Consider the following 23969-nt stretch of genomic DNA (forward strand, 5'->3'; position numbering starts at 1 on the left):
TTCCATACCTGCACTTGCCCATCATAGATGATATGAACAAAACAAATGGCAGTAACAAGAAATAAAATCCCCAACAGGGCATGTATCTGAGCTGGTAGTGACACACACACGAAATCTGACTGCAGACTGAACGTAGGAGTCAATCTTCTGAATGTCAGCAGAAAAGTTCTGAGGAAGGTACCTGCAGACATCCTTTTATGGCTGAAGTTGTCAAAGCATATGTGCAACATCCCATGTACTAGCAGTAGCTTGAAGCTTTTGTATACTGGCCAGACTTCGGGTTATAGGGTGGAATACAACCCCATATGTAAAGAATAATGCAACACTGAATGGAAGTACATCTGTAGTTAGCCATGCTATAGTGAGGGACCTTATCTATGGTGATTTACATGTGGATGAGCTCCATGATGTCATTCTGTTTAACCAACCTAAAGGTATGTTTGTTGCTAACATTTATCAACATACCTCCACCTCTGGACCCAGTATGTGCTGTTGTTGGTCTAAATGAGTGGAAGTCATTGTAGCTTTACACTTCTGGATTACTTTCTATGTTTTTAAACCAAGTCACAGTCATGGTACAGATGTCTACATTTTCCAGGGTGAGGAGGGCTTGAAGGGTGTGGAGTTTTTTGTTTAGGCTCTTGAGCATTGAGCAGTAACACTTTAAGGCTGTTTATAGACTTGTTCGCTATGTTGGTAGTTCTGCCTTTTTGGAATTGCCTAAAAAAGGCGCTAAGGGGGTTGATAAAGTTTTAGTCAATATTGGAAAGTCTAGGGGGACAGGTGCAACCCATCCTTAGCAAACCAACGTGGTCTTTTGACCATGTTCTCCCATACTGACAGATACTGGATCCCCCTAGAATGACACCAGAAACTAAGCCAATTATTAAAACCAATCTTTTTACGTTCATACTGTGGTATCATCCTTGGTGAAGGTAGAATGCTGATCAAAGCAAGGCTCACATCATCTGTCACACACATTCCAAGAGATCCATTATGTGTCTTTCATATAGTCCAGTGAGGTAAGTCTCAGGTCATTTACACCCACATGGACTGTGATGGAATCATAATTGAGTATGTGATATTGCAGATCCTGGCTCTAGGTGGGGCAACTAATATCTTCTCCTTGTCTAATGTGGTGAGTGGGGCATCTGTGTGTCACACAAAGGAGTCCCCAATGACAACAGCATTAAGTAAAGTACATGCAGTCCTTATTTTTCATGAGAAGCAGTTTTCAGTGCTTCTGTGTGCCCTATGTACACTGGAGGTTCAGGGCATTCATACAGAGAACACCTACCTTTTGTGCTTTAACTTACAGACAAAAGGGAAAGTGCAGTAAGGTTGCTGGTCTTCAACTATTTTTTCCCACTGGCAAGCAATTTTTCAGTGTTTCTGTGTGTGCTAGGGACACTGTAGGTTTCACCATGCTCATCTAGAAGACACCCTTTTTTATGTTTCCAATTAGAGACAAAAGGGAGGTGGTAGCAAAGTTCTTACTGACCTAAAGAATTAATCTAGCCAGTTTTTGAACAGGGACATTTTAAAGATTGGACTCACATGGGTGTATCATTTATTTAAAAAATGGAAGAAGCAACATGGGAGAATCCTTCTTCAGAAGCTTCATAACAGCTTTGAGGATCCTGTTCCAGGAGCTAACAATGTTGAAGCTCCTTTTCCACTTTATAAATACACACGCACATACATGTATATATATATATATATATATATATATATATATATATATATATATATATATATATATATATATATATATATATGTAGATACATACATACATGGGTTTACTATTAAATGACTGAAAAATCAAAAGAGTGAATCTCAAAAAGACTGAAAATTCAAAATATTGAATACATTTTTAATGCAAGAGGCAAGCCCGCCTGCTCCCCTAATGTGGGGGGTTGTGCCCCCCACACCCCCTGCTATATATATATATATAAGTCCCACGACAGTGGTTCAGTCTTTTTGGGATTCAGTCTTTTGATTTACAGTCATTTGATAGTAAACCGTGTGTGTGTGAAGGCTGCCAACTCAGCTAGATAGAATTTTGTAGGTAATTCTTTGTCACTGTAATTGTAATTCTATGTCATTGTAAATATTAATATAATCCATAGGCTTGTTTGACAAATGTAAGAAACAAGAAGTTATGTACTCACCATAACGTTTGATGTATGTAGTCCATCTTGCCTTAAAATCTTACCCATGGGTTCGGAGCCGAGCCTTGGCTCTGACTCAGCTATACTGTAGCTCAAAGTCTTTAATTGGCTTGTGGCTAAGAGGTATCCCATCATGCAACAGGTCTATTCCTCAGATCTTGTTTGCTGCAAGCACGCGCGCACACACACACACACACACACACACACACACACACACACACTGAGAAGAACAACAACCCCAACAGAAAGGACTACTGACACCTACAGACTATACCTCCAGGAGGGGGTAGGAGGGAGGGTTAGTAAGAATGCAAGGCAAAATGGACTACATACATCGAACGTTATGATGAGTACGTAACTTCTTGATGTTATGTAGTCCAATCTCGCCTTCATTCTTACCCATGGGACAGCGTCCCTAGCACCTTGATCTTGGGTGGCTCAGTGAAAAATACTCTTGAGCACTGTGGAACCAAAGGAAGATCTGCCTCTAGAGACCAGATCTAATTTGTAGTGACTAATAACGGTATGAGGCGAAGGCCATGTTGCTGCAGCACAAATATCATCCATAGACATCCTAACCTGAAAAGCAGTTGAGGTAGCCACAGATCGTGTAGAATAAGCCTTCACTTTAAAGGGTAATTCTTTGCCATTGGAAGCATAAATAAATGAGATGCAATCGGAGATCCAGCGAGTCAAGGTTACCTTAGAAACAGGAACCTCACATCTAGTGTCTGAAAATGAGGCAAACATTTGATCTGATTTCCTGAAATCTTTTATCCTATGTAAATAGAAACGCTATTGTCTATGAACATCTAGCCGATGAAACTTAAATTCTGCCTTGTTGGAGAATTCAAGAAAAAACACAGGCAACTCAATGGATTGGTTGATATTGAGAACAAAGGAAGGACTGGTTCTGAAGGAGACCTTATCTTTGTGAAACACCAAATAAGGTGGCTTAATCGATAATGCTTGGAGTTCAGAGACCTGCCTAGCTGAAGTTATGGCTACCAAGAATACTGTCTTCTAAGACAAGAATTTAATGATACACGTAGCTGCGGGCTCAAAGGGAGTTGAGCTGAGCTTCTGTAATACAAAACTGAGGTCCCATGGCATTACTGGATCAAAGAGTGGAGGTCGGAGTAACAATGTCTCTTTCAGAAAAGCCCTACAAAGCCTATGAGCCATAAGGTTGGGCTCATTAGCAACGTGAAAGGTAGAAATCGCTGCCAGTTGCACTTTAATGGTTGCTGCAGCTGACACGTGACTAAACAGTTGAGAAAGAAATTCTAATATTGCTGGAATTGGCGCTGTATAAGGATCAATATGTTTCTCACGGGCCCAAATAGAAAATCTCTTCCACTTACTGGAATAAATCTTCCTGGTAGAAGGCTTGTAGGAAGATGATTAGAATATGGACCACTTCCGGGGAAAAATCATGAAGCCTGACTAAGGACAGAACTTGAGCAGCCAAGCTGTCAACTTGAGGGTCTGGATGGAGGGATGGAACTGTCCTGACATATGAGACAGCAGATCTGGAGCTGGGTCCAGGATCCAGGGCTTGTCCATTAGACAGGGTTGAAGGAAGGGAAACCAAATCTGACGAGGCCAGTGTGGGGCAATGAAGATCATTTTGCTTCCCAAAGACTGTGCTTTCTGAATGACCTTTGATATCAGAGGTAATGGTGGAAAGGCGTACAGAAGACCGGAGGGCCAATCGTGAATTAGAAGTTATGTACTCACCATAACGTTCCATCTGAGTAGGTGTATTCATTTGTCTGCAACCTGTGGGTTATGGATCCGATATCGGATCCAAACCGGCATGGTTTACCAGCTATGGATCCAAGCTCTCAGCTCCTCCCCTCACCCATAATACCCTGCTCTACCCTCATGACCTCAGATCAAGTTTGCCAACAGCAAGAACACCCTGAAAAGGGTAACACATAATATGCAGGAAACTGAAAGGCCAGGGGGATAGGAGGGCGGGATGGTTGCAGACAAATGAATACACCTACTCAGATGGAACGTTATGGTGAGTACATAACTTCTAAATCTGAAGTAGGAGATTCATTTGTCTGCAACCTGTGGGACAGAGTCCCCAGCTACCTGAATCTTGGGCGGCCATCATGGAAGGATATTCGGAGCACCTGGAGCCAAAGGGTGCTCTACCCCTAGATGCAAGATCCAACTTGTAGTGGGAAATAAAAGTATGAGATGAAGCCCACGTGGCTGCTGCACAAATATCATCTAGAGGAATCCTAGCCTTAAAGGCTGCCGAGGTAGATACTGACCGGGTTGAATGGGCGTACACCCTCCGCGGGCCTTCCTGAAGCTTGATAAGCCAGTAAGATACACTGTGAAATCCAGCGAGACAGAGAGACTTTAGAAATTGGCTTGCCCAAATTAAATTTAGCAAAGGAAATAAACAACTGGTCGGATTGCCTATGACCAGCCGCTCTGTTTAGATAAAATCTAAGTTGCCTGCGAACATCTAAGGAGTGAAGCTTGTATTCACCTTTGTTTTCATATTTAGGAAAGAAAACAGGGAGGTTAATGGATTGATTAATGTTTGCTTCAGAAGCTACTTTAGGAAGAAAGGACGGGTTTGTCCTGAGGTAAACACGGTCCGGATGAAATACCAAGTAAGGAGGTTTAGCTGATAATGCTTGGAGCTCTGAAACTCTCTTGGCCGATGTAATGGCTACTAAAAGGCTGTCTTGAAAGACAAGAATTTGAGATCCACCGTAGCCGCTGGTTCGAAGGGGGGGGGGGCGGTCAAGGCCTGGAGAACTAAGGAAAGGTCCCAAGGAGGAACCGCTTGTTTTACAGGGGGCCTGAGAAGGAAAGTACCTTTAAGGAAAATTTTACACAACTTGGCTGACATGAGTGGACTAGAGTCATGACCAATGTGATAATGAGAAATTGCCGCCAGTTGTACTTTGACTGTGGAACTGCTGGCACCATCGTTAAAAAGAGTGGTTAGAAAGTCAAGCACTAAAGGGAGAGGAACCGTGAAGGGATTCAGGCCTTGCCACTCCGCCCACAAAGAAAACCGTTTCCACTTGCTGCGGTAGACTTTCCTAGTGGACGGTTTATGAGCTGCCACCAGGATTGCCTTAACAGGAGACGAAATACCAGGAGTCCTGATCAAGAGTGGAACTGGAGCAGCCAAGCGGTCAGGTTCAGGTTGTCCAGGTTCGGAGGAGATATGCAGGATGGGTGAGATATCAGATCCGGAATGGGATCTAGAATCCAAGGAGGATTCACCGAGTGAGACCTTAGAAAGGGGAACCAGATCTGTCGAGGCCAAAACGGAGCAATGAGAATCATTCTGCAACCCACCCGAGAGGCTTTCTGAAGAACTTGGAGCATCAGAGGCAAGGGTGGATAAGCATACAGAAGACCGGGTGGCCAAGCATGCACCAGAGTGTCTCTTGGAGAACCTCCTGGAGAAGGTATCAGAGCGAAAAAACTGTCGCACTTGGTGTTTGAGGGAGAGGCAAAAAGATCGCATGAAGGAGTTCCCCACCGTGCGAATATGCGTTCCGCTACTTGAAAATTGAGAGACCACTCGTAAGGGGTCAGAATGGTGCGACTGAGCTTGTCCGCCAGGATGTTGGACCGACCCAGAATGTGCGTTGCTATTAGAAAGCGGTTGGTGGAGATTGCCCATTCCCAAACTCTCATGGCTTCTCGACAAAGAAGGTAAGACCTTGTTCCCCCTTGCTTGTTGATGTACCAGACAACTGACATGTTGTCCGATTGAATCGCAATTGTTCCCAAGGGAAGAAAGTCCTGATGTGCTAGCAACGCTAAGAGCACTGCTCTCATCTCTAGAACGTTGATATGCAGTAAGGTCTCTGAATCGTTCCACGTGCCTTGGACGGTCCGCCCAAAATGCCCCCCACCCGAGGCGGAGGCGTCCGTGGTCACCATGGCGAGAGGGAGAAGCACAAAATGGGCGGCCTCCGTGGAGATCTGGGGAGTGAAGCCACCACAGGAGGGACCGCTTGCAAGCCTTGCTGATCGCAATGGGATGATGCATAGGGAGAGCAAGGTATGACCATTGTACTAAGAGAGTCCACTGGAGGATGCATATTGAGCCTGGCAAGAGGAAGAAGTGCTATAGCAGACGCCATGGACCCTAGAGCCCTCAGGACCAACTCACCGAACAGAACTTGAGTGGAGAATGGCCCGCACCTGGAGCTGCAGATTTTGAACTCTGTCCGCAGTGAGGAAGGCTTTTAAACTCCTTGTGTCTAACCTGGCCCCTATAAAATCTAAGAGCTGTGTGGGCCAGGTTGGATTTCTTTGTATTTATTGTAATGCCCAGAAAGGGAGCAAGATGGAGGAAGGAGTCTCGCGCCAATAGTAGTAGATGCCTTGTTGGGGCGGTAAGAAGCCAGTTGTCCAGGTAGGGGAAGACCTGCACCCCCTGAAGCCTCAGGTGGGCCGCTACCACTGCTAATACTTTGGTGAACACCCTGGTGGCTGTGGTGAGACCAAAGGGAAGGACCCGGAACTGGTAGTGACTGGCTCCCAGCCGGAAGCGGAGGAACCTCCTGGAGCGCCTGTCCATCAGGATGTGTTAGTACGCATCTTTGAGGTCTATAGAACACATCCAGTGATTTTCTCCCAGAAGGGGGAGAATAGATTGCAGAGTGACCATTCGGAATTTTTCCTTGGGGACTGCCAGGTTCAAGAGAGAAAGGTCTAAAATTGGTCTTAGTTCCCCAGTCTTTTTTGGCACTAAAAAGAACCTGGAGTAGAACCCTGATCCGATCTGGTCTGGGGGGACGGGCTGGATGGCTCTTCTCTTTCGCAGATGGCCCATTCCTGCCAAAGCGGCCTCACGCTGACCGGGTGGAACGTCTGGGAGGGACTTCAACTTTGGTAAGTGACGAAAAGGGATGCGGTATCCTCTGGATATGATCTGGAGAACCCAGCGGTCTGATGTTATGGACTCCCATGCCGCTAGGTGCCCCGAATGTCCCCGACTGCCTCCAGAGTGGAGCAGCCGGGCAACCCCTCAGGGTTGCTGCGCGGGCCATTCAGAGAAGGGTTCTCTGGACCCGAAGTTCCTGGGAGCCCCTCTGCCTCTAGGGCGGCGTCCTCCCTGTCCTCCTCTGCCACGGAAGGACTGGTTGTCCGGAGCAGGCTGGGATTGCTGCGACTTCCGGAACCACATCTTCTTCTGACCCTTTTGGTTCCTAGAGTAGGGCCTCTGGGGTGCAGAGAAGCGGATTACGACGGCAGACAGCGTCTTCCCTTCCTTCTCGCTCTGGGTCAAAGTGTCGCGAACGGTTTTGCCAAAGAGGGCAGAACCATCAAAGGGGGCGTTCGCAAATGACGCTTTGAAGGGCTCAGAAAAATCGCAGTGACGGAGCCAGGCCTGACGTCTAGTGACTAGACCTGCCCCTGCGGCTCTAGCGGCACCTTCCGTAGCATGGGAGAGTAGCCGCATAGAGGTATTAGTAACTGATCTAAGAGTGGCCATGCGGGTGGAGTGCAGCATTTTGTCCTCCTCCGACATGGACTCTGGGGGAGATGCAGCGTATTCTTTAATGAGATCTCGCTGCATCCTAATGACGTGTGCCAGGTAGTTCAGCGCCCTTACCGAGAAGGTCGCTGAACTAAACATCCGCTTCCCCAAGCGGTCCATCATCCGAGACTCCTTGCTCGGGATGGACTGAGGACTCTCCTGAGCAAGTTCCTCTTGGTGGCCGCCGCCGTCAACATGGCATCTACCGGAGGCCCCTTACTCCAATGGGCATGGTCAGACGGTGGGCTGAGGATCCTATCGGGCCTCTTAGGGATTGGCTCCACGGTGTCCGGTTCCTTCCACGCCCTGGTGGTAATGAGGTCCACCAGGGGGTCGGCAGTAGGGGACACCCAAGAGGTAGATGGGCCCGCTTCAAATGCCTCCAAGAACACGGACTCGTCCGAGGAAGACTTGGGGGCAGACCACCCCCTTACGAGCATTTCCATGATGTCTCCAAATGAGACATCCTCGGGGTGACCGTGGGGAGCCTTCCTTCCTCCAAATCCGTGTCTTCCGTGAGAGACTCGGGAGTCAATGTGCCTCCTTTTGCACGTATGCTTGCGAGGAACATCCTCTGGGGGGCTGTCAGAGGACTCCTCACAAGCAGCAACCTGTTCCAGGGGAGCAGCTTGGGGCACAGAAGCGGGCTGTCCCAAGGGCCGGATGGTGGAAGCCTGACCCAGTGCAGAGGGAGCGCGGGACGGAGCCGAAACAAGTGCCGGGGGTCTGGAGACCCTCAACAGGGCCCTCTCCACTACATCAAACGCCGAAGGGGAGCCGACCTCGATCAAAGGATCCGACAATCGGCTCCCCCTCGGATCCGAAGAGTGGATCGGAGCCGGCGCAAGCGCCGGATCCGGGACAGTGCGCCCGACACAGACGGGCGCCAAAGAGCACTGATCCCCGGATCCGAGGCTCGGATCCAGGCTCCGAGAGGTCGGATCCGATGCACTCGAGGGCAGGGTCGGATCCGAAGTACCAAGTACTATCGGCGCCGACCCACCGCCCGGCTGCTCGGCTCCAACTGCTCCGAACCCGGGTAGCGGGTCGGAGAAGGAGCAATCGGCTTGAAAAAGGGGGTCTAGCTCCCCCCCAGAGAGGGGGGGAGGCAAGAGCACTCCCATCTGCATATGGGCCTGGATGAACCTTCTCATCATCCGGTCCAGATCAGCATCCGAAGGCTATCGTGATCTCGACGAGGCTACCGAGGTAGGCCTAGAGTGCCTCCTCGATAGCCTCGACGGAGATCGGGTCTCCTCCTCCTCAGGTCCCGGTGAAGAACACACTGGAGAACGGAGCCGAGGAGGAGGAGATCGAGCCGACAATGGAGCCGGGGGAGAAGCCCGCTTGGCTGGCGGGGCCGAAACAGAGGTCTCGGCCCGCCGCTTATGGTGCTTCTCCTCCGTCCTTTTCTAGCATCCCTCTCCTCCGAACCAGAAACGGGAGGTTGAGTCCCAGGAGGAGGAGGGGGAGCCGCAGAGGGAATAACCGTGGGGACGGTTACCCCCGAAGGAGCGGAGGTCGGAGCAGAGTCCGCGGTAAAGGCCCGCCAAAACAAGCTTGGACCTCCGCTCCTTCTGCCCTGGGGTTGAACCCTGCACAAATGGAACATCCAGATGTGAGGTGTTCAACCCCCAGGCATCTAACACACCGAGTGTGGCCATCAGCTGGAGAAAGCTTATGGCCACACTCGGAGCATTTAGAAAAAATAGACTTGGGCTGCTCAGACATCCCAAGCTACAATAACAGTTACTATAACTAAAGTAAGTAACTAAAGAAAAAACAAAAATCACTCACAGGCCCAACACACACACTACGCTACCAGTGAGGGGAGGGATATAACTTTTAGATTAAACACTAAAAAAAGTAATAATACCAAAAGGGAAACCTACACTTTCACACAAATCAACCAAAAAAATCTTTAAATTTTACAATTTAAACACTTAAACTATCACTTAGCTGGAGAGCTGGAAAAACAATCTGGTCACCATGCGCGGCAAATGAGATCTGAAGTCATGAGGGTAGAGCAGGGTATTATGGGTGAGGGGAGGAGCTGAGAGCTTGGATCCATAGCTGGTAAACCATGCCGGTTCGGATCCGATATCGGATCCATAACCCACAGGTTGCAGACAAATGAATCTCCTACTTCAGATCCAGAGCGTCCCTGGGTGTCTCCCCCTCCGGGGGGGAGTAAGGGTGAAGTAGCTGCTGCACTTGGCATTGAGGGGGCTAGCAAACAGATTGCAGCAAGGCTTATCCCGTCTGTGGAATATCTTCTCTGCAATATAATTGTTCAGGGACCACTCGTGAGGCATTAGGATAGCTCTGCTCAGCCTGTCGGCAATCACGTTGGACTTCCCCGGTATATGCGTTGCAACTAGAAAGCATTGGGAAGACACCGCCTACTGCCAAACTCGAAGTGCCTCTCTGCAAAGGGGGTATGATTTGATTCCACCCTGTTTGTTCAGATACCATACCACTGACATGTTGTCTGAGTGGATTGCAATTGTCCCTAGAAGGGAGAAAGCACTGAAGTGCTTACAACGCTAATAGCACTGCTCTCATCTCCAAGACATTGATATGCAAATGGGTCTCATGATCCTGCCACGTGCCTTGGACTGTCCTGCCGAGATAATGCCCCCCCCACCCGATATGGGAGGCATCCGTGGTCACCGTGGCAAATGGAGAAGATGGAACAAAAGGCTTGCCCACATTGAGATTGCTGGCCTGAAGGCACCAGCACAGATCCTGCTTGCATGTGTAATCAGAACAGAATGGGAGAATGGAAGATGCTGTAGTGGCCACTGGGCGAAAAGCAGCCACTGAAGAACCCTCATGTGTAGTCTGGCAAGGGGAGCTAGCATGATCGTGGCAGCCATGGTCCTTAACTTGAGGACCACTTTGCCTTGACCTTCCTCAATGGTAGTAAGGCGTTGACCTACTGTTGTAGAGCCTGAATTCTCTCTTCTGGTAAGAAGGCCCTCATGAGCACCGTATTTAGTTCGGTGCTGATAAAAGTGACACGCTGCGAGGACAACAAGACAAATGTTTTCCAATTTAGAGTAATTCCTAACCTTTGGCACAGTGTAATGGTGGCATCCCTGGTCTGTAACAGTAGATGCCTGGTGGTGGCAGAAAGGAGCCAGTCATCCAGGTACGGAAACACTTGGAATCCCTGATGTCTCAAGTGAGCCGTTACCACTACCATGCACTTGGTGAACACCCTGGGGGCTGTGGTGAGACCAAAGGGCAGAGTGCGAAACTGAAAATGACTGGCTCCCAGCCGGAAGCGTAGATGACTTCTCGATGCACTGTTCATCTTGATATGGTAGTAAGCATCTTTGAGGTCGATGGAGCACATCCACGCATCTTTCCCTAACAGATGGAGCATTGACTGTAAGGTGACAATGCGGAACTTGGACTTTTGTACATGAAGGTTCAATCGGCTGAGATCCAAGATGGGTCGCAGATCCCCTGTTCTTTTTGGCACCAAAAAGAATCTAAAGTAAGTTCCTAATCCTACTTGGTCTGTGGGGACAGGCTGGATGGCTCTCTTTGAAAGCAACTTTTTTATTTCTACAGTTGTGGAATCTCTGTGACTGGGTGGAATGTCTGGTATTCTCTTGGCTGGCGGGGGAGGAGAAGAGAAGGGAATATGATAACCTCTGGAAATTATCTTTAATACCCACTCATCTTGGATGATGTCTTGCCAGGCTTCTGGGAATAAAGAAGTGCGACCCCAGACTGGCTCCAGAGATGCACAGTTGGCCTTCCTTCAGGAGCGCTGGTAGGGAGAACCACGAAAGGAATCATGGTCCCCCTGGTTATGTGGGCCTCCTCTGCCTCTAGGGTGGCATCTACCTGAATTTCCACCCCCGCCCCTGCCTCTGGAGGGGGAATCACTTTGTGCTTCCTGAAAAAGACCTCTGCGACTTCCTGAACCACATTTTCCCACCCTTTTGGCCCTTGGGGTAAGGTCTAGAAGGCATGGAAAAATTGACTCCCATGGCAGACAGGGATTTTCCTTCCTGCTCACACCTAGTGAGAGTGTCCTTCACCTTAGTTCCGAACAACAATGAACTGTCAAAGGGGGCGTTGGTGAACGTAGACTTGAAGGCCTCCATGAAATTGCACAGGCACATCCAGGAGTGTCTCCTAAGAGAGACTCCAGAACTCAGTGCTCTACTCGCTCCATCGGCTGCGTAGGAGATCAGCCTCATGGAGGAGTTGGTAAGGGAATTTAGGGTAGACATCTGTGCATTGACCATCTGTGCCACGGCATCGGAAATGTTACCCTGTAGAGTATCTCCTAGCTCTTTTAGGAGATCTCCCTAGAGCCTTGTAAAATGCATCAAGTCGTTCAGCGACTGCAGTGTAAAGGCTGCTGAGGTAAACACACGCTTCCCATACCTGTCCATAGCCCGGGACTCCTTGTTAGGCAGATGGACGGTAGACGAAGTTTCAGAAAGTTCCTTCTTGGTGGCTGCTGCCACCACCATGGCATCTACTGGAACACCTTTTGTTAGATATTACTTGTCAGTGGGAGCAGACAAAAACTTATTGGGTATCCTAGGGACTGGTTCCACAGTGTCAAGGAATTTCCCCACAACTTTCGACAGACAAGATCTACTAGCTCATCGAAAGGGGGAGAAACCCAAGAGGTGGAGGATTGAGACCCGAAAGCCTTCAGGAACACAGACTCCTCATCAGAAGGGTATTTGGAGGGCCAGCCGCCTCTCTGCTTCAAGATCTCAAGGATATCTGAAAAAGGATATCTTCAGAAGATGAATTGGGGGACCCCTTTGACTCCTCGAGGTCGGTGTCCGACGTGAGAGACTCATCCGGGGAGTCGAGGTGTTTCCTCTTACACAATCTCTTTCTGGCGGGCTCCTCAGGCAAAAACTCTGGGGAGACGTCAGAAAGTTGGGGACCATTCATGGAGGTATCCTGAGGCTTTGGATCTCCGCTGCCCAGGGCTAGAGGGTGATCCGAAACTGACACCAGTGCCGGAGGAGGCAGAGTATCAGTGCCATAGGATGCAGCTGACAACCTGGCCAGCACTCTCCTCATAACCTCGAAGGCTGATCCCCCCAGCTCCGAAGGCCGAATAATTGTAGAGGATACTGTAGTAGCTCTCGGTGCTGAGGAGATGAGGTCCGAAGCAGATGTCGGGTCCAAGCTCACTCGAGCCGAAACACAGAGAGGAAGGCTCGGAACCGATGAAAATCGATCCGAGCCCTCCCCTTTGGGTTCGACCAGAGAACCGTGGACCCGCGACCTCGTGGACGAAGCCGATGGGGTCAGAGCGGAAATCGGAACCGAGAGGCCAGGCGAGGCTACTGGAATCGACCTAATGGCACCCGACGGAACTGACAACTCTGGCTCTGAAGGCCCAGAAAGGCTCGAAGGAGGAACAAAAAAGGATGAAGAAGAGGCCACAGGCTCCAGAGCCGACTGGGTCGGAGCAGAAATCAATTTGGTCAACACCGATGACTGAAGCAGTTTCTTCATCACTCTATCAATGTCCTCATCGGAAAGAGTCCTCAAGGACCTGGAGGATATAGATGGAGATCTGGATCTTCCTGCAGAAGGGAACTTGCATGAAAAAGAAACCGGTTGAATAACTGGAGACCGGCTCCGAACAAAAATATCCGTGACCGGCTCCGAAAGGCTGGGAGCCGATACGGACTTAGTCAAGACACTACCTTCTGTCGGCACCAAAGGCAATGGAACCGAAGAAGGAGAAGCTGTTCTAGCAACTTTCTCTGGCAGCTTCGAAGAAACAGACGGGGCCGGAGAGCGCTTCTTAGAAGTCTTTTTGTCCTTTTTACCTGGAGAGGATAAGGCACTGGAAGGCTTAGCCAAGTCTTCCTCGAAGGAGTGTTTAAACAGTCCTTTCAAAATGAGCTTGTTCTTCCTCCCCTGTAGTACACGGGGACTGAAGGAATGACAAAACAACCAGGACTCTTGGAGGTGTATGGCCCCCAAGCAGTACACGCACACAGAGTGCCCATCAGTCAATGATATTTTATTGTTGCATTCAACACACTTTTTAAAACCCGAAGGCCTGTGTTCCTTAGAATCCTTGGACATGCTGAATAAAGGAGAACACACACACAGGTACAAAGCAATATGTACACACACTGGACCCAACTAAACCCGCATGGGAAACTAGAGCCTCTAACTAAAAACGGCCTAGTAACCGGCGGGAAAAAGACTATAGGGAGGACTAGGTCCTCTAACTTAAACGGGCCTAGCCCGGGGAAACAAAGGCAGGATAGCACCACTAGCCAGACACGACAACACTAAATAGCTAACAGAATGGAGCACCAAACCAAAGACCACACGGAAACAATGGGGAGGACTAGGTCCTCTAACTGAAACGGGCCTAGCCCGTGGGAAGAAAGGAAATGAATGGGATACCAAAACGGCCAACGAAAAGGCCACAAGAACAGCAAGAGAAGCAAAACAAAGGTTGTATAACACCACTACCACACACACACACAGCTATGAAAATAGCTTTTTTGAGCAACAAGACAAATGTTTATAAACAGTATACTTGGCCACGGCCAAAAGCGAGACCATGTCTGAGCGTAATGAGCGGCAAACGAGATCTGGGGAACAGGCTTGTTGCATGATGGAATACCTCTTAGCCACGAGCCAATTGAAGACTTCGAGCTAGAGTATGGCCGAGTCGGAGCCGAGGTTCGGCTCCGAACCCACGAGTAAGAATGAAGGCGAGATTGGACTACATAACATCCTGTGTTATGTGTTGAGCTTCAAAAATGTAACCACAGTGCACCCTGCTGGAAGAAAGCTAATAAGTAAAGAATTTTACGACTGTGTGTGATCTCAAGCTAGGAGACAGGATGTCTGCAGCTGGAAATTCTTTCTATCCTCCTATGACAGAGATAATTACTAGGTTTCACATGTATAGTGTCTTTTATTGCTGTGACTTCCTGGCAGATCACAAAGAAATGTTAAATTTTAAGTTCTGTGAGCCTGGGAAACTTAAGCTGAAGTGACAAGAGTGATGTAATCTGAAATGACTCAGCAGTAATGTGTATTATCAATTTAAGAACTATCTCAAGAGAAAGAGATTGCATTTTGGATTTTATTCTGAAGCTGACAACAACTCACCAGCACTTTGACTTGTAAGCAGGATTTAGATCTTAGTATTTCTCTTAGAGATGGATAGGAATATAGCCAGATTAGTCTAGCTGTTTCCTTTATGTCAGACTGCACTACAATGTTGTCTTAAAGTTTTTCCTGTGATTTTTGAACTCTCTATTGTCACTGTGCTGAATCAATGAGTATTGTCTTGTGTTTTTTATTTGTTATTAAATATTTTTAAACTTTTAACTGCGGCTGTTTTACGTAGAGATCATTTAAGCTTTTAGAGTACTTGCATATATTTGGTGATACTGTACAAGCCACTTCAATAGCCTTGCTGTTTGTCACACTTACTATTTGGATAACAGTAACACTGCACAGTAGAATTGGACATCCTTTGGTAAGGGCCTTTAGAGTAGCTGATAAGAGTAGTTGGTGGGAGGTGGTACTACCGTATAGTCTGGGCAGAAGGGGGCATAGCTGGAGAACATGTGCCAGCCTTCCCCAGGAGTGTCTGTGTGTTTGTGTATAAATCAAATCTCAAAGTGAGTGTGTGTGTGTGTCAGATACTTGGGCAGGGACACGAGGCACTGGTTGGACAGAGAGGGAACTGGAGGTTTTGGCTTGACCACTCGGCTGAGATCTGAACCCTATAGCTGTGCCAGTGGGGAATCTTATTGGGGATCTGGAGAGACAGGGAGAAATCAGCACCAGACTGACTGTGATCTCTGTGTGCTCTTAAGGGAAATTGTACTTTACTGTGTGTGTACTTGTTATCCTCCCAATGTGGACACCACTCATTGGTGCTAGTGGTGAGGATTGAGGCTCCTTGATTATTAGGCCAGTGCACAGGCATCACTATATACATATGTATATATACATATATATGCATATATATATATATATATATATATATATATATATATATATATATATATATAGATATATATATAGATATATATATATATATATATAGTGTTGCGTGTTTGTGTCTATGTATATATATATATATATATATATATATATATATATATATATATATACACACACACATATATATATATATATATATATATATATATATATATATATATATACATACACACACACACACACACACACACACACACACACGTATATACATATTCAGCTATTCAGTACTGGCATACTTTTCTGCAGTCTTTTCAAGTTTCTTAGGTTTCTCCATTTTTCTCAATAATTGCTAAGAAACCATCATAATAGGCGACTTCAGTACTGATTGGTACTCTTACATCTCTGATAATTCTGCAAATTTCATTGACCTACATGGCTTTAAACAGGTTATATTAATGGCAACAAGAACAGACAAAGCCACAAAACAGCAATCAATACTAGACTAGATTTTAACTAACAAACCTTCTCTAGCCTTCAATTCAGGTTGTCTTCCCAATAGTATCAGTGATCATCTCCCTACATACTTACTCAGACATCATCTTAATCTCCCCAGACACACCACCTACCGACAAATTCACAACAAAAAAACTTTAATGTTCATTCAATTCAGTCTTACAACTCTGTGACTGGACTCCTCTCAAATCCCTTCTCCTTGATTCTGCTGTGCACTATTTTAATACCACCTTCCAAGACATACTCGATAGACTACCACCTGCAGAACTACTAGAGTAAAAACTAACCAAACACCTTGGTTATCAAAGGCCACTAAAACTCTACTCAATCAAAGAGAGAAAGCCTGGGCATGTTGGTGTCCCATCAAAAATCAAGCTAACCTTGAGCACTACAGACAACTTCGAAACAAGGCCAAGTCCCAAGTCAAACTGGACAAAAAAAAAAAAACTTAATATACTGAAATACATCAGCAGCAGTACAATCCAAAAAAATTTTGGTCAGCCATAAATAAGTTCTTGTAACCTGGTCAATCATCTACACCTAGCCCTTCAACTTCTGACAATAACAAAAGCATAGCCGTACAGTTCAACTCATTCTTTACACTCACTTACCAAATCCCATCCCATTACAACTCCCACTATCCCAACTATACCCTGTGAATCAAATGACATCTTCAACTTTAAACCAGTACAAACTTGTACCATAAAAATTTACTCTCCAAACTTAAACTCACTATACTTGCTGCTGATAACCTACCTACAGAATTCTTAAAGCTTGCAGCAGATGCCATCACCTATCCCATCTCCATTCTGATTAATTGCTCTGTCTCTAAACACTACATTCCTGTAACCTGGTAAGTTTCTTATATTACACCTGTACATAAAGGTGGCAACTCCACTGAGTTCTCTAACTATTAACCCATAGTTATCTTATCGCCCTTATCCAAAATATTAGAAAAACATATCCACATGCAGCTTTTAAACTATCTATTGTCTAATAACCTCCTCACCAACACACAGCATGGTTTTCGCCCCCACCACAGTACCACAACTGCCCTCCTAAGTTTCACTAATACCATCAACCACTACAGAAATGAAGGGAAACTATCTTCAGTCTTCTTGGATCTCTCCAAAGCCTTTGATACTCGCTCTCATCAGAAACTTCTTGCTGAACTTTCTTCCCTAAAACTTAGCCACTCTTCTCTAGTATGGTTCCATAGTTACTTAACCAACCAAAAGCAAGATGTCACATGGCAACAAGACCTCTCACCCCTATCACCTGTCAATATGGGGATACCGCAACAGTTAATTTTAAGTTCTCTACTCTCTAGCATATCTACCAACAGACTCTACTCATCTACTCCTCTTGCCTCTAAGATTCAATACACTAATGACTCTCTTATCTGCACAGAACCTTCCCTAAAACAATCAGAAACTACAACACTACAGTCCTTTTTTAGCTGCTGAATCCTGGTTACCTGACTCACAACTGGTACTGAACCCAAACAAAACAAGTCTGATGCTCTTTCATCCCAGTAAACAATGAGATCCACCAACACCATTCCAAAGCTATTCCTCCATCACCACCAGAATTACGTCTGTATCCCAAACAAAACTGTTAGGTGTTTTAATTGATAATAACCTGAAATTCAACAAACACCTATATCACACCATCAAAAAGACACACACAAAACTTGGCTCATTATATAGACTCAACCCCTTCCTCATGGACTCCACAAGGCAGGCTATTGTTAGAACGCATCTTCTCTCCAGCCTATTATATGCCTCTCCCAATTCCACTAATCTAAAGAAAACTGATCTAACCAAGTTCGAATCCTGCTACGATAAAATAGCAAGACTTGCACAAATTCCCCGCACAGGTCGCACCACTGTTCTGCCTTACAACTCCTCAACTGGCTAGAACTACCACGTTATTTAACCTACACTCAACTCTCTACTGTGCACAGACTTGTATACCAACCTGACAAAACCCCTGCTCTTCAACTAATGCTCCAACCTTATACCAATACTCGATTACTCCGATGTTTAAATAAATCTCTATTACAGGTCTCCAAATCTAATAATAATGCTGAAGATTCTCTGTACTCTAACTTCATCTCCAAATCATGGAATACCCCCCAGACCATCATAACTGCTATTGACCCAACTCACTTTAAAAAGCTACTCGGGGATTTCCTCAGTAATAACTGGATATACCAATGCAATGATTCCGGCTAAATTCTATTCCCTTGGCTAGCACTTCATTCACCTTCTTTTTCTACCTTCCTATGTCCAGCATTCATATCCTACTATCCCCCGTTCCCCCTCCTTCTTTCCCTTTCCTTCCTTCCCTATCTCACTCGACTGTCTTTTATCCCACTTCATCTATATTTACACTATTTTACTTCTTAGTTTTATAAACGTAAGCCACTCATTTATCTGTTGTCCATTTCAAATCTCCTTGGCTGTATAAAATTCTGATTATATACTGTTATGACTTTATGTAACTACTTGTATAAACAATGTCAAATTCTAATCTTTGTAATCAATGTAATCTTCTGCAATGCTTGAAAGTTGTGAAACCATGTAATTTGTGAATTACCTCTGGAGCTTTTCTCCCTGGGCCTCCGGTGAAAATGGGCTTTTGCCCAGTCGGTCTATCCCAGTAAACAAATGTTAAATAAATAAATAAACTGAACAACATTCCTTATGCTTGCCAGTCTGCTCTTCTGACTATTTCTGAAGCTACTTTAACCTCTTCTCAATGATGTATCTAAATAAAGTCATAATTTGCCCACTTTGATTTATCAAAAGTTCACTACTGGTACATTTAAGAATGCTTGTCCAAGCCTTGAGTATCAGAATACAGAATTTGGAGACTGATAAAACAGCACAATTGTATTAGGAACATAGCATAATTGTAGGTGTTCAACTATATATACACTGCTGCAGTAATGACTCTTGGGATTTCTGCCTGCAGAAACATGGTGGTCCAACTTCCAGAACTTTTCATCATTTCTCCTCTTGGCCCACTGGATGCTCATTCAGTCAGATATCAGTTTATTTACATAACATTTGTTTACTGGGATAGTCCGACTGGGCAAAAGCCCATTTTCAGCAGAGGCCCAGGGAGAAAAGCTCCAGAGGTAATTCACAAATCACATGGTTTACAACTTTCAAGCATTGCAGAAGATTACATTTATTACAAAGATTAGAATTTGACATAGTTTATACAAGTAGTTACATAAAGTCATAACAGTATATAATCAGAATTTTATACAACCAAGGAGATTTGAGATGGATAACAGATAAATGAGTGGCCTAAGTTTATAAAACTATGAAGTAAAATAGTGTAAATATAGATGTGGTGGGATAAAAGACAGTCGAGTGAGACAGGGAACAAAGGAAAGGGAAAGGAGGTAGGATAAGGTGAGTAGAGTAGAGGAAAGAGGAAAAATTTTATGGGAGAGGGAAGAAGTGAGAAAATGATAAGGTATATAGGTGACAGGAAAGGGTGAGTTAATATGTGCTAGTAGGAGGAAATTAAGGGAAGTGAGGTTGATGGTTAAACTACAGCCTTCTAACCACTCCTCACATAGTGATCTTTCCTTCTCCAATCCATCCCACAGTTTTGGAGCCTGTGGATCGAAGAGCCCCGAGTATAGTGGTGTCGGATCCAAAGATGGCTAGGTCTTCAACCCCGACAGCCTCCTTGACTGGTTCCGCTCCGATTCCTTTGGATCAGAATAATTCTCAGAGCCAACGTGTCGGTACTATATCCGGGGGGGGGGTTGGGTTCCATACTGATGTTATCAGTGCCATCCTTGCCCTTCACAGCTTCAGCACTGGATAACTCAGGTCCAACTTTCTTCTTGAGGGCATGGATCTGGGCAGAGTTGATACCTGGTTGCTTCGGAGGTTTTGTCCCTGTGCAGCCAGCCACGGCTTTTCCCGGACCATCTGCCTTCAAGGTAATGCAGAGGGTTTTCTCTTGACCAAGAGATGATATTACTTTTTCATGCTTGGATCCTACATCCTTTCCCCCTTTAGGTTTAGGTTCTGATCTTATCAGACGTACTCCACGGGGACGGCTGGTATCATCTATCATCCAGATAGTCCCCACTGAGTAACTTTCCCCCTCTTCAGATACTTTTCCAAATCATCCCACTGAAGAGGTTCTCAGAAAGAGAACGTGCAAAAGGAGACACACAGATTCCACTATTGAATCTCTCACCGAAGATACTGAGTTCGATGACCATACGATGTCTCATTTGAAGACATCCTGGAAATCCTTAAGCAAAAAGGTGGATGGTTCTCAGATACACCCCTCCCCAGAGGAGTTGTTTTTCCTGGAAGCTTTTGGTTCCAGACCATCTACGTCTTGGGCGACTCCCCTGGTGGATGAGCTTATCGATTTACTCTCTTGCTGGGCAAGGAAGGAACTGGACTCTGTTGAACACTCAAAAAAAATTTTGGCACTGTTGAAGGTCAGACCCCATTGGAGCAAAGGAGTTCCTGTTGATGCTATGGTTGTGATAGCAGCCACAAAAAAGGAGGTAATGGAGAAGAACTTCTCTGTCCATCCCCACAGTAGAGAGTTCAGGGCATTGGACAGGTTTGGAAATGGCATATTTGCTTCAGTGACCTTTGCCTTGAGGTCTCTGAATTGTTTAGCGCACTTCACAAGACTACAACAGGATTTGACCAAGAAGCTGTCCAAATCCCTGTCATGGCAACTTCTTCCGTCTTCTGGTTTCGGAACTCCATTGATGGCATTTGTGGGACCGCTACTTTGTAATGAGCAATAAAGACATGAACATTAGACCAACTAAATTTGACTTCCAGAAGCAGAGCTGCCTTTGGTTTAGCACTTTTCCATAACATCCTTTCACTCAAAATTCACGTAGCTGGGGCCTCTGTCCCATATGTTGAGGAAGAATGAAACGGACATCAGATATTAAAGTTATATACTCACCATTAACTATGCATCTGTGTTGTCCATTTTCATTCTTTCTCAACTCCCCATCCTCCTTCTCCCTTCCCTTCATCTTCTGGCGTGACCTTGTGGATTTTGTGTAACCTTTGTTCCAGATCTGAGCCCTGTAGAGGGAGGAGCTTGAGAGTATTATCCAAAAGTCTACTGTATGCGGCTGAGTCGGATCTGGTACCCACATGTCAAGGAAGAATGAAAATGGACAATACAGATGCATAGTTATGGTGAGTACATAACTTTAATTTATTGGCTAGTCTGTAATGGTCTGTTTGAAACAGATTTAGTAGGTTTACTGGGGGTCTGAGGCCCTGATGAAGATGATGACCAGTGCTCTAGAGTTAAACACAGCACATCAGAACAGCTGGTATTCACTGTGTGTCACTCAGGCGCAGTAGACTCACTCCCTGTGGGCATCAGAATTAGAAATCTTGTGCCCACAGGAGATGTACTTTTTAAAGCCAGTTGGTTTATCAGTCAAGAAAAGAAAACAAGAAAGAAGAGAAAGGGAAAGAAAAAGGTGAAGACTTTTTCCTTTTTTTTTGTTAGGATACCCATTAAAGAGTAACAAAAGTTAAAGGAAGAAAAAGACAAGTACCATCCTATGGTACGTTAGAGACTACCAAACAGTATGGAAAAATGATAAAGGACATGATCAGAAAAGAACTTGAGTATGAGACAAAAAAAAGGGGAGGGAAGAGATAAAAGTAGTATAAAATACAGTAACTAAATACAACTACTCACAAGAAACTGCAAAAAACTGTAATCAAAAAAACACTATCCATATTAGCTCAGAGAGGGATCCGCATCTGTGTGAGATTTCTGCAAAAGAGATAGGTTCATAGATTAGTACTAGGCTAACTGCCCTTGTGGGCCATTTTAATCCTAGCCAATTATCCCATGCAAGAATGAAACCCTGCACCTTGTGTCTATAAGGTAAACACCTTAACCATTATGTCAGCCTGCCCAACCCTCTGGAGTATTGTTAGCTAACTAGGGCATTATGGGTAGAGGGAGGAGCTCGAGAGTTGGATCTGAAAGTGTAGTGTATGCAGCAGAGTTGGATCCGGTACCTATACGTTGAGAAAGAATGAAAAGATCAGCATCAGATCCCATATTCAAAAGTTCCCTCCAGCCTCAGAGAGCAACACAAGTTAGACCAGAGGAGAATTTGTGGATGCCCATTCAATTACCTTGGTTTCACTTGAATGTGGCAAGGGTGCTGTTCTGCTTGACATATAGCAGAAGTTTGTTCTACAGGAAGAGATAGGTTGGGGTACAACTCCATCCTTTATCTGCGTATTTGATGAAGCATTTCTTCTGTGAAGGAATTTGAGGTCAAAGAACTGAATGGCTCAAAAGACTAGATGTAAATCCCCACAGAGGAGTCAACAAGAGACTGAGTACACAGGGACAGTCGCCAGTCTGCCCTTATAACTAAGATTTTTGTGGCGACTAAACTTTTTAGTTATGAATCTTAGAGATCTTTGAAGCTGAGGGTTATGTTTAGACAAATGCATGCCAAAAGGGAAATTATATTTAATGAAGGGTCAGACAATCCAAAGGTAATGAGTAGTTAAGACTTCACAAGATTTACAGTGAATGCGTTGGAAATTAGATGAGCAATATAGAAGGTTTTATGAACTACCACGGAAACATGATGGTCATAAGAGAACAAGCTGTCAACAAGACTGCCTAGATCGCGTACAACAGTGTCTAACTGAAAGGGTGTGCCACCTATATGATATGTGCAAATGTTTTGTTTACCAAAAAAATTGTACTACATTTTTCACACTTAATGTGAGACCATTGTCCTTGCACTGATTGTTACATGGCCAAACCCATATTGCCGCAATTGTGAGTCAGTGATAGATCAGATAACATACACAATTTATAGTCATCTGCAAATTAACAGCAGGAGTACTGGCTTAAAGGTCTGAGGGCCCATTACTGAGACCTGCGGTACACCACTGGTAACGTTTTTGCTTTCAGAAGTGGCACCTGTGACTCTGACCACATGGGCTTTGCCAGAATGCCAGTTACCTATCCACCATGAGACATAAGTATTTGTAATCAGACTTACAAGTCTGTCAATAATGTCAGGATGGGGAACCATGTCAAAGGTCTTAGCTAGGTCCAGATATCCTGTATATACTGCGGAACCACTCTCCAATGTTTTGGGGACTTTCACAAATAAATGAATGAAGTTAAAGAGGCAGGACCTTCTCCTGACAAAGCAGAACTGATGAAGGTGCAGGGTTAAGAGATTTTCAAGGTCCAGATTAATGAGGTCTGAGATAATATGCTCCAATACTTTACATAAGAAGCTAGTGAGGTTAATGTGTCTATAGCAAGCAGGGTCTGTGGTTGGTTTGCCCTTGTATAATGGCATTATCTTTTTGTCGTGGTAAAAGAAATCCAGCATAAAGATGCTATAGCACAATCCACCTGAGATGAGCGAGCGAGCCAGCCCCCCCCCCTCCCAGGTTAGAATCCCAACTAGAGGACCCATAAAAATGTCTCTCCAAACTGCAGCTAAATCCTTTGGAGGGGAAGTATCTAACCTGTGGGGAAGAGAAAAGAGGGGATGAGAGGAAGGAATTAGCACTACAACAGTAGGTACATTCAAACACCTCACCAACAACTATGGTAAGTTCCTAATGCAACTGCATCTTGTTCTTCATAATACCCACTGTTGCAGAACTGACTCTTGGGAGGACTCACAAGTTAGCATTTTGAACACTGGCACCTTTACACCTTTAGACATTTA

The 23969-nt window shown here is 45.4% G+C and overlaps 1 protein-coding gene across 5 annotated transcripts in view; it reads right to left on the minus strand.

The window, feature by feature from the left end:
- The window catches only part of FNDC3A (fibronectin type III domain containing 3A), a 3267883-nt gene that overhangs the window by 578503 nt on the left and 2665411 nt on the right, over positions 1 to 23969 (minus strand). The window lies entirely within an intron of this gene.

Source organism: Protopterus annectens, chromosome 5.part1 (genome assembly GCF_019279795.1).
Source record: "Protopterus annectens isolate FY-2018-M chromosome 5.part1, PAN1.0, whole genome shotgun sequence".
Lineage (NCBI taxonomy): Eukaryota > Metazoa > Chordata > Ceratodontiformes > Protopteridae > Protopterus > Protopterus annectens.